The sequence below is a fragment of the Triticum urartu genome, chromosome 6 (assembly GCF_003073215.2).
Source record: "Triticum urartu cultivar G1812 chromosome 6, Tu2.1, whole genome shotgun sequence".
In the NCBI taxonomy this organism is placed as follows: Eukaryota; Viridiplantae; Streptophyta; class Magnoliopsida; order Poales; family Poaceae; genus Triticum; species Triticum urartu.
Genome location: NC_053027.1, coordinates 31,243,134 through 31,257,382, shown reverse-complemented (window position 1 = coordinate 31,257,382; position 14,249 = coordinate 31,243,134).

Genomic DNA, 14,249 nt, shown 5'->3' with positions numbered 1-14,249 from the left:
GTGGTAGGAACATGAAGAACACGGACTTGTCCCAAAGCAACTTTCTCACGAACAAAGTGAATGTCGATCTCAATATGCTTAGTGCATCAATGCTGCACTGGATTGCCTGACATATAGACTGCAGAAATATTATCACAGTAAACCACCATGGCCTGATGAAGAGGTTGATGAAGTTCCTCAAGTAATTGGCGCAACCAAATTGTCTCCGCAACTGCATGTGCAACAGCCCTGTACTCTGCCTCAGCCGACGAACGAAAGACCGTAAGCTGGCGCTTCGAGGACCAAGAAATAAGATTGTTACCAAGATAAACACAGTATCCTGAAGTGGATCGACGAGTGTCTGGACAACCAGCCCAGTCAGCATCCGAATAAGCTGTCAATGATGCAGGTGAAGATGAATTTATGTGGAGACCGTGATCGAGAGTTCCTTTGACATACCAAAGGATTCGTTTGACATGATTATAATGTGGGACACAAGGATCATGCATAAAAAGACAGGCTTGTTGTACAACATAGGATAGTTCAGGACGAGTAAGTGTGAGATACTGAAGAGCACCAATTAAACTACGATAAAGTGTGGGATCAGAAAAAGTTTCACCATCGGAGGAGAGTTTAGAATTGGTATCTACAGGTGTGCGAGAGGGTTGACAATCTAACATACCGGCCTTGTTTAAAAGTTCAATAGATTACTGACGTTGAGAAAGAAAAAGACCCTTATGATCACGTGTGACAGCAATACCCAAAAAATGATGGAGAGAACCTAAATCAGTCATGGAAAATTCGTGCTGGAGAAGTGAGATAATGTGTTGAAGAAAGTCAGTAGAAGAGGCTGTAAGAACAATATCATCTACATAAAGAAGAAGATATGCAACGTGGCTATTAGAATGATAAACAAAAAGAGAATAGTCTGAACGAGAAGGAGAAAAACCTATAGTTTGAAGGAAGGTAGAGAAGCGTTGAAACCATGCACGGGGAGCTTGTTTAAGGCCATAGAGAGATTTTTGAAGAAGACAAACATGATTGGGAGATGTAGAATCCTCGAATCCTAAGGGTTGTTGACAATATACAGTTTCATGAAGAGAGCCGTGAAGAAAGGCATTTTTAACGTCTAATTGATGGATTGGCCATGTTGATGAGACTGCTATGCTAAGAATAGTTCGAATAGTGCTAGGTTTTACGACAGGAGAAAACGTCTCATCATAATCTATACCGTGTTGTTGAGAGAAGCCACGACAAACCCAACGAGCTTTATACCTAGAAAGACTACCGTCAGAGTTAAATTTTTTACGAAAGACCCATTTACCAGAGACAATATTTGCATTAGGAGGACGGGGAACCAGATGCCAGGTGTTGTTGGATAGAAGAGCATTGTATTCATCACGCATGGCAGCGGCCCAGTTAGGATCGAGAAGAGCAGATTTGTAAGTTTTAGGAATAGGAGAGAGATTAGTGGTTACATGCAAATTAAGCTACTTGTTTGCGTTGGAGCACAGGTTCTCCAATACCTGGCAGGTTCTCCAGGGATCTCACTGGAGCTATGATCCCGTGATGGTTCCTTCTCTGTGGGTGTCCACCGCCCGCGCCGATACCCGTCGTGTGCTAGGGTTTTAGTTGTACTAGTGATGTTATATGTATGACACTATTTGGGATGTATTAGTGATAATATTCGACGATGTACGGACGCATGAGATGATTTACTTTTGCTTATTGAATGCATGCTAATTTGAGTCTTATAAGATATTTTGAAATGTATATCTTGTGTTGCTCAATATCCAAGTGGCCGGTCATGTTTGCAGGTTACACCTCCGAGTGGCCTATGTTTTGCCGGAGTGTTGATTCATTTCCGTTCTGGCAATTTTCAGGCGCTCGATATATCCTATTTTAGCAAAGTTCATGCCGGATTTTTCCGTGAATTTTGGCATGACTTTTGACAGAATATGTAGGAAATATCGAGTGCCTCGGATTTGTGTGTTGAGTATCCTGGTAGTTGTCTTCTATCGATTTTCAATTAATATTTTAACTATGAACATAGGAAATGTCTGACGACAAAAAGGATTTCAGTATTTCCAAATACTACGAAGACGAGGGCGGCATGTGCGACGGAATCTTCCTAGATGATGATAGGTGCTTAAGCATCAAGCTGGACGAGAACTTCGAAGTGGATACAGTAAGTCACAACGACAAATCTTTTTTCGTAATTAAGCATGACATCTGCTTCATTTGCTTCGACTTATATTTTTTTTTACTATTCTACTAGCGTATCCCCTGCCATGCAAGAGTTTTTGTATTGGATAAGATAGGTTTCAGTCATACTACGGAGGTAAAGAAAATTTATTTGAAGACCGAGCATGGTTATATTTTCCACGCAAAATTATACAATTCAGACGACTACACCTATTTTGGCAAAACATGGCGAGCACTATGCAAGACTTATGCATTTCAGCCTGATATGGTTATCATCTTTGATATTCGTCCGGAAGATGATATTGAAGGTAATACCTGAAGGAGATATGCCCTAGAGGCAATAATAAAGTTATTATTTATTTTCTTATTTCATGATAAATGTTTATTATTCATGCTAGAATTGTATTAACCGGAAACATAATACATGTGTGAATACATAGACAAACAGAGTGTCACTAGAATGCCTCTACTTGACTAGCTCATTAATCAAAGATGGTTATGTTTCCTAACCATGGACAAAGAGTTGTTATTTGATTAACGGGATCACATCATTAGGTGAATGATCTAATTGACATGACCCATTCCATTAGCTTAGCACCCGATCGTTTAGTATGTTGCTATTGCTTTCTTCATGACTTATACGTGTTCCTATGACTATGAGATTATGCAACTCCCGTGTGCCAGAGGAACACTTTGTGTGCTACCAAACGTCACAACGTAACTGGGTGATTATAAAGGTGCTCTACAGGTGTCTCCAAAGGTACATGTTGGGTTGGCGTATTTCGAGATTAGGATTTGTCACTCCGATTGTCGGAGAGGTATCTCTGGGCCCTCTCGGTAATGCACATCACATAAGCCTTGCAAGCATTGCAACTAATGAGTTAGTTGCGATATGATATATTACGGAACGAGTAAAGAGACTTGCCGGTAACGAGATTGAACTAGGTATTGGATACCGACGATCGAATCTCGGGCAAGTAACATACCGATGACAAAGGGAACAACGTATGTTGTTATGCGGTCTGACCGATAAAGATCTTCGTAGAATATGTAGGAGCCAATATGAGCATCCAGGTTCCGCTATTGGTTATTGACCGGAGACGTGTCTCGGTCATGTCTACATTGTTCTCAAACCCGTAGGGTCCGCATGCTTAAGGTTTCGATGACGGTTATATTATGAGTTTATGAGTTTTATGTACCGAAGTTAGTTTGGAGTCCCAGATGTGATCACGGACATGATGAGGAGTCTCGAAATGGTCGAGACATAAAGATTGATATATTGGACGGCTATATTCGGACACCGGAAGTGTTCCGGGGAAGTTTCGGATAAAACCGGAGCACCGGGGGCTTACCGGAACCCCCCGGGGGGTTAATGGGCCTCATGGGCCTAAAGTGGAGAAGAGGAGGGGTTGCCAGGGCAGGCCGTGCGCCCCCTCTCCCCCTAGTCTGAATTGGACAAGGAGGGAAGGGCGCCCCCCCTTTCCTTCTCTCCTTCCCCCTCTCCTACTTGGACAAGGAAAGGGAGGGGAGTCCTACTCCCGGTAGGAGTAGGACTCCTCCTGCGCGCCTCCTACTAGGGCCGGCCGCACCCCCCCCCTTGGATCCTTTATATACGGAGGCAAGGGGCACCCCTAGAAACACAAGTTGATCTTCGTGATCGTTCCTTAGCCGTGTGCGGTGCCCCCCTCCACCATATTCCACCTCGGTTATATTGTAGCGGTGCTTAGGCGAAGCCCTGCGACAGTAGTACATCAAGATCGTCACCACGCCGTCGTGCTGATGGAACTCTTCCCCGAAACTTTGCTGGATCGGAGAATGATATGATTTACTTGACCCATTCCGTTAGCATAGCACTTGATCGTTTAGTTTGTTGCTATTGCTTGCTTCATAACTTATACTGAAGGAAATATGCCCTAGAGGCAATAATAAAGTTATTATTTATTTCCTTATATCATGATAAATGTTTATTATTCATGCTAGAACTGTATTAACCGGAAACATAATACATGTGTGAATACATAGACAAACAGAGTGTCACTAGTATGCCTCTACTTGACTAGCTCGTTAATCAAAGATGGTTATGTTTCCTAACCATGGACAAAGAGTTGTTATTTGATTAACGGGATCACATCATTAGGTGAATGATCTAATTGACATGACCCATTCCATTAGCTTAGCACCCGATCGTTTAGTATGTTGCTATTGCTTTCTTCATGACTTATACGTGTTCCTATGACTATGAGATTATGCAACTCCCGTGTGCCAGAGGAACACTTTGTGTGCTACCAAACGTCACAACGTAACTGGGTGATTATAAAGGTGCTCTACAGGTGTCTCCAAAGGTACATGTTGGGTTGGCGTATTTCGAGATTAGGATTTGTCACTCCGATTGTCGGAGAGGTATCTCTGGGCCCTCTCGGTAATGCACATCACATAAGCCTTGCAAGCATTGCAACTAATGAGTTAGTTGCGGGATTATGTATTACAGAACGAGTAAAGAGACTTGCCGGTAACGAGATTGAACTAGGTATAGGATACCAACGATCGAATCTCGGGCAAGTAACATATCGATGACAAAGGGAACAACTTATGTTGTTATGCGGTCTGACCGATAAAAGATCTTCGTAGAATATGTAGGAGCCAATATGAGCATCCAGGTTCTGCTATTGGTTATTGACCGGAGACGAGTCTCAGTCATGTCTACATTGTTCTCGAACCTGTAGGATCCGCACGTTTAAGGTTTCGATGACAGTTATATTATGAGTTTATGAGTTTTGATGTACCGAAGGAGTTCGGAGTCCCGGATGTGATCACGGACATGACGAGGAGTCCCGAAATGGTCGAGACATAAAGAATGATATATTGGAAGCCTATATTTGGATATCGGAAGTGTTCCGGGTGAAATCGGGATTTTACCGGAGTACCGGGAGGTTACCGGAACCCCCCGGGAGGTATATGGGCCTTAGTGGGCCTTAGTGGAAGAGAGGAGAGGTGGCCAGAGATGGGCCCCGCGCCCCTCCCCTCTCTTGGTCCGAATAGTACAAGGAGAGGGGGCCGGCCCCCTTCCTCTTCCCCCCGCCTCCGCGAATCCTATTCCAACTAGGAAAGGGGGGATTCCTACTCCCAGAGGGAGTAGGACTCCTCCTGGCGCGCCTCTCCTGGCCAGCCGCACCCTCCCTTTGAGCCTTTATATACGGGGGCAGGGGGCACCCCATAGACACACAAGTTGATCTTCGTGATCGTTCCTTAGTCGTGTGCGGTGCCCCCTTCCACCATAGTCCTCGATAATATTGTAGCAGTGCTTAGGCAAAGCCCTGCGACATTAGTACATCAAGATCGTCACCACGCCGTCGTGTTGACGGAACTCTTCCCCGACACTTTGCTGGATCGGAGTCCGGGGAGCGTCATCGAGCTGAGCGTGTGCCAAGAACTCGGAGGTACCGGAGTAACGGTGCTTGGATCGGTTGGACCGGGAAGACGTACGACTACTTCCTCTACGTTGCATCAACGCTTCCGCTTCGGTCTACGAGGGTACGTAGACAACACTCTCCTATCTCGTTGCTATGCATCACCATGATCTTGCGTGTGCGTAGGAAATTTTTTGAAATTACTATGTTCCCCAACAGTGGCATCCGAGCCTAGGTTTTATGTGTTGATGTTATATGCACGAGTAGAACACAAGTGAGTTGTGGGCGATATAAGTCATACTGCTTACCAGCATGTCATACTTTGGTTCGGCGGTATTGTTGGACGAAGCGGCCCGGACCGACATTACGCGTATGCTTACGCGAGACCGGTTCTCCCGACGTGCTTTGCACATAGGTGGCTTGCGGGTGACAGTTTCTCCAACTTTAGTTGAACTAAGTGTGGCTACGCCCGATCCTTGCGAAGGTTAAAACAGCACCAACTTGAAAAACTATCGTTGTGGTTTTGATGCGTAGGTAAGATTGGTTCTTGCTTAAGCCCGTAGCAGCCACGTAAAAATTGCAACAACAAAGTAGAGGACGTCTAACTTGTTTTTGCAGGGCATGTTGTGATGTGATATGGTCAAGACATGATGCTAAATTTTATTGTATGAGATGATCATGTTTTGTAACCGAGTTATCAGCAACTGGCAGGAGCCATATGGTTGTCGCTTTATTGTATGCAATGCAATTGCGCTGTAATGCTTTACTTTATCACTAAGCGGTAGCGATAGTCGTGGAAGCATAAGATTGGCGAGACGACAACGATGCTACGATGGAGATCAAGGTGTCGCGCCGGTGACGATGGTGATCACGATGGTGCTTTGGAGATGGAGATCACAAGCACAAGATGATGATGGTCATATCATATCACTTATATTGATTGCATGTGATGTTTATCTTTTATGCATCTTATCTTGGTTTGATTGACGGTAGCATTATAAGATGATCTCTCACTAAATTATCAAGAAGTGTTCTCCCTGAGTATGCACCGTTGCGAAAGTTCTTCGTGCTGAGACACCACATGATGAACGGGTGTGATAGGCTCTACGTTCAAATACAATGGGTGCAAAACAGTTGCACACGCGGAATACTCAGGTTATACTTGACGAGCCAAGCATATACAGATATGGCCTCGGAACACGGAGACCGAAAGGTTGAGCATGAATCATATAGTAGATATGATCAACATAGTGATGTTCACCATTGAAACTACTCCATCTCACGTGATGATCGGACATGGTTTAGTTGATTTGGATCACGTGATCACTTAGAGGATTAGAGGGATGTCTATCTAAGTGGGAGTTCTTTAGTAATATGATTAATTGAACTTTAAGTTATCATGAACTTAGTCCTGGTAGTATTAGCATATCTATGTTGTAGATCAATAGCTCGCGTTGTTGCTTCCCTATGTTTGTTTTGATATGTTCCTAGAGAAAAACTATGTTGAAAGATGTTAGTAGCAATGATGCGGATTGGATCCGTGATATGAGGTTTATCCTCATTGCTGCACAGAAAAATTATGTCCTTGATGCACCGCTAGGTGACAGACCTATTGCAGGAGCAGATGCAGACGTTATGAACGTTTGGCTAGCTCAATATGATGACTACTTGATAGTTTAGTGCACCATGCTTAACGGCTTAGAATCGGGACTTCAAAGACGTTTTGAACGTCATGGACCATATGAGATGTTCCAGGAGTTGAAGTTAATATTTCAAGCAAATACCCGAGTTGAGAGATATGAAGTCTCCAACAAGTTCTATAGCTACAAGATGGAGGAGAATCGCTCAAGCAGTGAGCATGTACTTAGATTGTCTGGGTACTACAATCGCTTGAATCAAGTGAGAGTTAATCTTCCAGATAAGATAGTGATTGACAGAATTCTCTAGTCACCATCACCAAGTTAGTAGAACTTCGTGATGAACTATAGTATGCAAGGGATGACGGAAGCGATTCCCAAGCTCTTCGTGCTGCTAAAATCGACGAAGGTAGAAATCAAGAAAAACATCAAGTGTTGATGGTAGACAAGACCACTAGTTTCAAGAAAAGGGCAAAAGGAAGAAGGGGAACTTCAAGAAGAACGGCAAGCAAGTTGCTGCTCAAATGAAGAAACCCAAGTCTGGTCCTAAGCCTGAGACAAAGTGCTTCTACTGCAAAGGGGTTGGTCACTGGAAGCGGAACTACCCCAAGTATATGGTGGATAAGAAAGGATGGCAAAGTAAACAAAGGTATATTTGATATACATGTTATTGATGTGTACTTTACTAGTGTTCATGCAACTCCTCAGTATTTGGTACTAGTTCAGTTGCTAAGATTAGTAACTCGAAACGGGAGTTGCAGAATAAACAGAGACTAGTTAAGGGTGAAGTGACGATGTGTATTGGAAGTGGTTCCAAGATTGATATGATCATCATCGCACACTCCCTATACTTTTAGGATTAATGTTGAACCTAAATAAGTGTTATTTGGTGTTTGCGTTGAGCATAAATATGATTTGATCATGTTTATTGCAATACGGTTATTCATTTAAGTTAGAAAACAATTGTTGTTCTGTTTACATGAATAAAATCTTCTATGGTCATACACACCAACGAAAATGGTTTGTTGGATCTCGATTGTAATGATACACATATTCATAATATTGAAGCCAAAAGATGCAAAGTTAATAATGATAGTGCAACTTGTTTGTGGCACTGCCGTTTAGGTCATATTGGTGTAAAGCGCATGAAGAAACTCCATGCTGATGGGATTTTGGAATCACTTGATTATGAATCACTTGATGCTTGCGAACCATGTCTCTTGGGCAAGATGACTAAAACGCCGTTCTCCAGAACAATGGAGCAAGCAACAGATTTGTTGGAAATCATACATACTGATGTATGTGGTCCGATGAATATCAAGGCTTGCAGCGGGTATCATTATTTTCTGACCTTCACAGATGATTTGAGCAGATATGGGTATATCTACTTGATGAAACATAAGTCTGAAACATTTGAAAAGTTCAAAGAATTTCAGAGTGAAGTGGAAAATCATCGTGACAAGAAAATAAGGTTTCTACGATCTGATCGTGGAGACAAATATTTGAGTTACGAGTTTGGTCTTCAATTAAAACAATGTGGAATAGTTTCACAAATTCGTGCCACCTGGAACACCACAGCATAATGGTGTGTCCGAACGTCATAGCCGTACTTTATTAGATATAGTGCAAATCTATGATGTTTCTTACCGATTTACCACTATCGTTTTTGAGGTTATGCATTAATGACAGTTGCATTCACGTTAAAAAAGGGGCACCATCTAAGTCCGTTGAGACGACACAATCTGAACTGTGGTTTGGCAAGAAACCAAAGTTGTCGTTTCTTAAAGTTTCGGGTTGTGATGCTTATATGAAAAAGTTTCATCCTGATAAGCTCAAACCCAAATCGGAGAAATATGTCTTCATAGGATACCCAAAGGAGACTGTTGGGTACACCTTCTATCACAGATCCGAAGGCAAGACATTCATTGCTGAGAATGGATACTTTCTAGAGAATGAGTTTTTCTCGAAAGAAGTGAGTGGGAGGAAAGAAGAAAACTTGATAAGGTAATTGTACCATCTCCCTTATTGGAATGTAGTTCATCATAGAAATCTGTTCTTGTGACTACTACACCAATTAGTGAGGAAGCTAATGATGATGATCATGTAACTTCAGATCAAGTTACTACCGAATCTCGTCGGTAAACTAGAGTGAGATCCGCACCAGAGTGGTACGGTAATCCTGTTTTGGAAGTCATGTTACTAGACCATGACGAACTTGCGAACTATGAGGAAGCGATGATGAGCCCAGATTCCGCAAAATGGCTTGAGGCCATGAAATCTGAGATGGGATCCATGTATGAGAACAAAGTGTAGACTTTGGTTGACTTGCCCGATGATCGGCAAGCCATAGAAAATAAATGGATCTTCAAGAGGAAGATGGACGCTGATAGTAGTGTTACTATCTACAAAGCTAGAATTGTCGCAAATTTTTTTCGACAAGTTTAAAGGTGTTGACTACGATGAGAGTTTCTCACTCGTATCTATGCTTAAGTCTGTCCGAATCATGTTAGCAATTGCCGCATTTTATGAAATCTGGCAAATGGATAAACAAAACTGCATTCCTTAATGGATTTATTAAAGAAGAGTTGTATATGATGCAACCAGAAGGTTTTGTTAATCCTAAAGGTGCTAACAAAATATGCAAGCTCCAGCGATTCATCTATGGACTGGTGCAAGCATCTCGGAGTTGGAATGCACGCTTTGATAAGTTGATCAAAGCATATAGTTTTATACAGACTTACGGTGAAGCCTGTATTTACAAGAAAGTGAGTGGGAGAACTACAACATTTTTGATAAGTATATGTGAATGACATATTGTTGATCGGAAATAATGTAGAATTATTCTGCAAAGCATAAAGGAGTATTTGAAAGGAGTTTTTCAAAGAAAGACCTCGGTGAAGCTACTTACATATTGAGCATCAAGATCTATAGAGATAGATCAAAACGCTTGATAAGTTTTTTCAATGAGTACATACCTTGACAAGATTTTGAAGTAGTTCAAAATGGAACAGTAAAAGAAAGAGTTCTTGCCTGTGTTACAAGGTGTGAAATTGAGTAAGACTCAAAACACGACCACGACAGAAGATAGAAAGAGAATGAAAGTCATTCCCTATACCTTGGCCATAGGTTCTACAAAGTATGCCATGCTGTGTACCAGATCTATTGTATACCCTACACTGATTTTGGCAAGGGAGTACAATAGTGATCTAGGAGTAGATCACTGGCAGCGGTCAAAATTATCCTTAGTGGAATAAGGATATGTTTCTCAATTATGGACGTGACAAAAAGGGTTCGTCGTAAAGGGTTACGTCGATGCAAATTTTGACACTGATCTAGATGACTCGAAGTCTCAATCTGGATACATATTGAAAGGGGGAGAAATTAGCTAAGAGTAGCTCCGTGCAGAGCATTGTTGACATAGAAATTTGCAAAATACATACGGATCTGAATATGGCAGACCCGTTGACTAAACTTCTCTCACAAGCAAAACATGATCACACCTTAGTACTCTTTGAGTGTTAATCAGATAAGCGATGTGAACTAGATTACTGAATCTAGTAAACCCTTTGGGTGTTGGTCACATGGCGATGTGAACTATGGGTGTTAATCACATGATGATGTGAACTACCGATGTTAATCACATGGTGATGTGATCTAGATTATTGACTCTAGTGCAAGTGGGAGACTGAAGGAAATATGCCCTAGAGGCAATAATAAAGTTATTATTTATTTGCTTATTTCATGATAAATGTTTATTATTCATGCTAGAATTGTATTAACCGGAAACATAATACATGTGTGAATACATAGACAAACAGAGTGTCACTAGTATGCCTCTACTTGACTAGCTCGTTAATCAAAGATGGTTATGTTTCCTAACCATGGACAAAGAGTTGTTATTTGATTAACGGGATCACATCATTAGGTGAATGATCTGATTGACATGACCCATTCCATTAGCTTAGCACCCGATCGTTTAGTATGTTGCTATTGCTTTCTTCATGACTTATACATGTTCCTATGACTATGAGATTATGCAACTCCCGTGTGCCAGAGGAACACTTTGTGTGCTACCAAACTTCACAACGTAACTGGGTGATTATAAAGGTGCTCTACAGGTGTCTCCAAAGGTACATGTTGGGTTGGCGTATTTCAAGATTAGGATTTGTCACTCCGATTGTCGGAGAGGTATCTCTGGGCCCTCTCGGTAATGCACATCACATAAGCCTTGCAAGCATTGCAACTAATAAGTTAGTTGCGATATGATGTATTACGGAACGAGTAAAGAGACTTGTCGGTAACGAGATTGAACTAGGTATTGGATACCGACGATCGAATCTCGGGCAAGTAACATACCGATGACAAAGGGAACAATGTATGTTGTTATGCCGTCTGACCGATAAAGATCTTCATAGAATATGTAGGAGCCAATATGAGCATCCAGGTTCCGCTATTGGTTATTGACCTGAGACGAGTCTCAGTCATGTCTACATTGTTCTCGAACCCGTAGGGTCTGCACGCTTAAGGTTTCGATGACAGTTATATTATGAGTTTATGAGTTTTGATGTACCGAAGGAGTTCGGAGTCCCGGATGTGATCACAGACATGACGAGGAGTCTCGAAATGGTCGAGACATAAAGAATGATATATTGGAAGCCTATATTTGGATATCGGAAGTGTTCTGGGTGAAATCGGGATTTTACCGGAGTACCGGGAGGTTACCGGAACCCCCCGGGAGATATATGGGCCTTAGTGGGCCTTAGTGGAAGAGAGGAGAGGTGGCCAGAGATGGGCCGCGCGCCCCTCCCCTCCCTTGGTCCGAATAGGACAAGGATAGGGGGCCGGCCCCCCTTCCTCTTTCCCCCCCTCCGCGAATCCTATTCCAACTAGGAAAAGGGGGAGTCCTACTCCCAGAGGGAGTATGACTCCTCCTGGCGCGCCTCTCCTGGCCGGCCGCACCCCCCCTTTGTGCCTTTATATACGGGGGCAGGGGGCACCCCATAGACACACAAGTTGATCTTCGTGATCGTTCCTTAGCCGTGTGTGGTGCCCCCTTCCACCATAGTCCTCGATAATATTGTAGCAGTGCTTAGGCGAAGCCCTGCGACATTAGTACATCAAGATCGTCACCACGCCGTCGTGCTGACGGAACTCTTCCCCGACACTTTGCTGGATCGGAGTCCGGGGAGCGTCATCGAGCTGAACGTGTGCCAAGAACTCAGAGGTACCGGAGTAACGGTGCTTGGATCGGTTGGACCGGGAAGACGTACGACTACTTCCTCTACGTTGCATCAACGCTTCCACTTCGGTCTACAAGGGTACGTAGACAACACTCTCCCATCTCGTTGCTATGCATCACCATGATCTTGCGTGTGTGTAGGAAATTTTTTAAAATTACTACGTTCCCCAACAGACATCTGGGTCGATGTGCAGACGCCTCCAGTTACACCAAAATGTAAGTTTCTCAACCATATTTATGTCTTTGATATTGTTTATTCAAAAATAGTTGATAACTAATTTGTATTGTCAGCTTATTTCGGTGCAAGAAAACATGTCCAGCGCTTGGTAGACAGGACCTACTACTGTCCCGGGGCTGAACTAAACTGTGAGGAGCTAAGTCATTATGTTTCATGGCTTGAGGATCTTGATACCGTCAAGACAAATTTTCTTCCTGGACTTAGAAATCTTAATATTGAAAACGTGCGACCAATAGTGTTCGTCATGAACTATGGTCACATCTATTTAGGAAGGATGGTAAGATTTTTACTATTTGTCCTCAGTGCATATTTTCCATACATTATTTGTGAAGCTAAACTTCATTGCTAAGTATGTGACCATACGATGTTCTTCAACAGAGACTCCCGATGAATGTTGTGCCTTATGGGATCGAGACTAAAGGTACCATGAGTATTATTAGCTTACGGCCAAGATATCCTACATGTTACTTTAGTGCATTCAAGATCAGCGATGAATGCTTAATAGTGCAAGACTGGACCAGATATGTGATGGGGGAGCGCAGACAAGTACTATGGGGCAGCAAATAGATGTGCTACCCAAAATTAGGAGACAGGTTCATCTGCATGCTCCAACTTGATCAAGGAGGAGAGCTACACATGTTTTATGTTGTTTTACCTAAGAGAGAGCAGCAGGAGTGATTAGCTAGAAATGAGTTTGAGGATGATGATGTGCTACACTATTACTATGATGATAAAATAGCTAGTGTTGGTGGTAATGACTGATGATTATTATTAGCTAGTGTTAGTGGTGATTAAATAAATATTGTTGGTGCTAATGATTATGATGATGATTAAATAGCTTGTGCTGGCGGATTAGATTCAAGTGGAGGCAACATGTGGTGCACATCAAAAGTACTACTAGTCCAAACTAGATCAAGTTTGGATTAGTAGTATACTTTTGACATGCACCACATATTGCCTCCACTTGAACCTAATCCACCTTCATTTGACACACCGTTATGAACATAATGATGTAAACCTCATAACTGATATTGTACCAATATTTGTACGATGGCACATAAATACACTAAAATTAAAAAAATTAAAAAACAATACTAGTAGCGATGGAAAGAAAACACGCTGCCAGTAGTTACATTAGCAGCAGCGTGGGAGTGAACAAGCGCTGCAGCTATTTGTCCTAGCAGTAGCGCGTGCGGCACGCGTTACTGCTAAGTAATAGCTGTAGCGCCTTATTAGTAGCGCGCCTACCCGCGCTACTAGTGAGCACAAAACCAGCGCTACTGCTAGGGTTTTCCCTAGTAGTGATTGATGAAGATGACCCAGAAATCAATGACAATGTGGCTGGCCCTAGCCAGGGTTCATACAGATAAATCTTTCAGCCAGACTGCCTTCTACAAGGATATGCGAGCGGTGTGGAACACGACGCATCAAGTTAGGTTTTGGCCAGTTGACCCCAATGTCTTCATTGCTCAAGCTTCCTGCCTTGGGGACTGGGAGCGCATGGTGGACCAAGGATCCCTGGCTGTTCAGGAATTGGCTGGTAC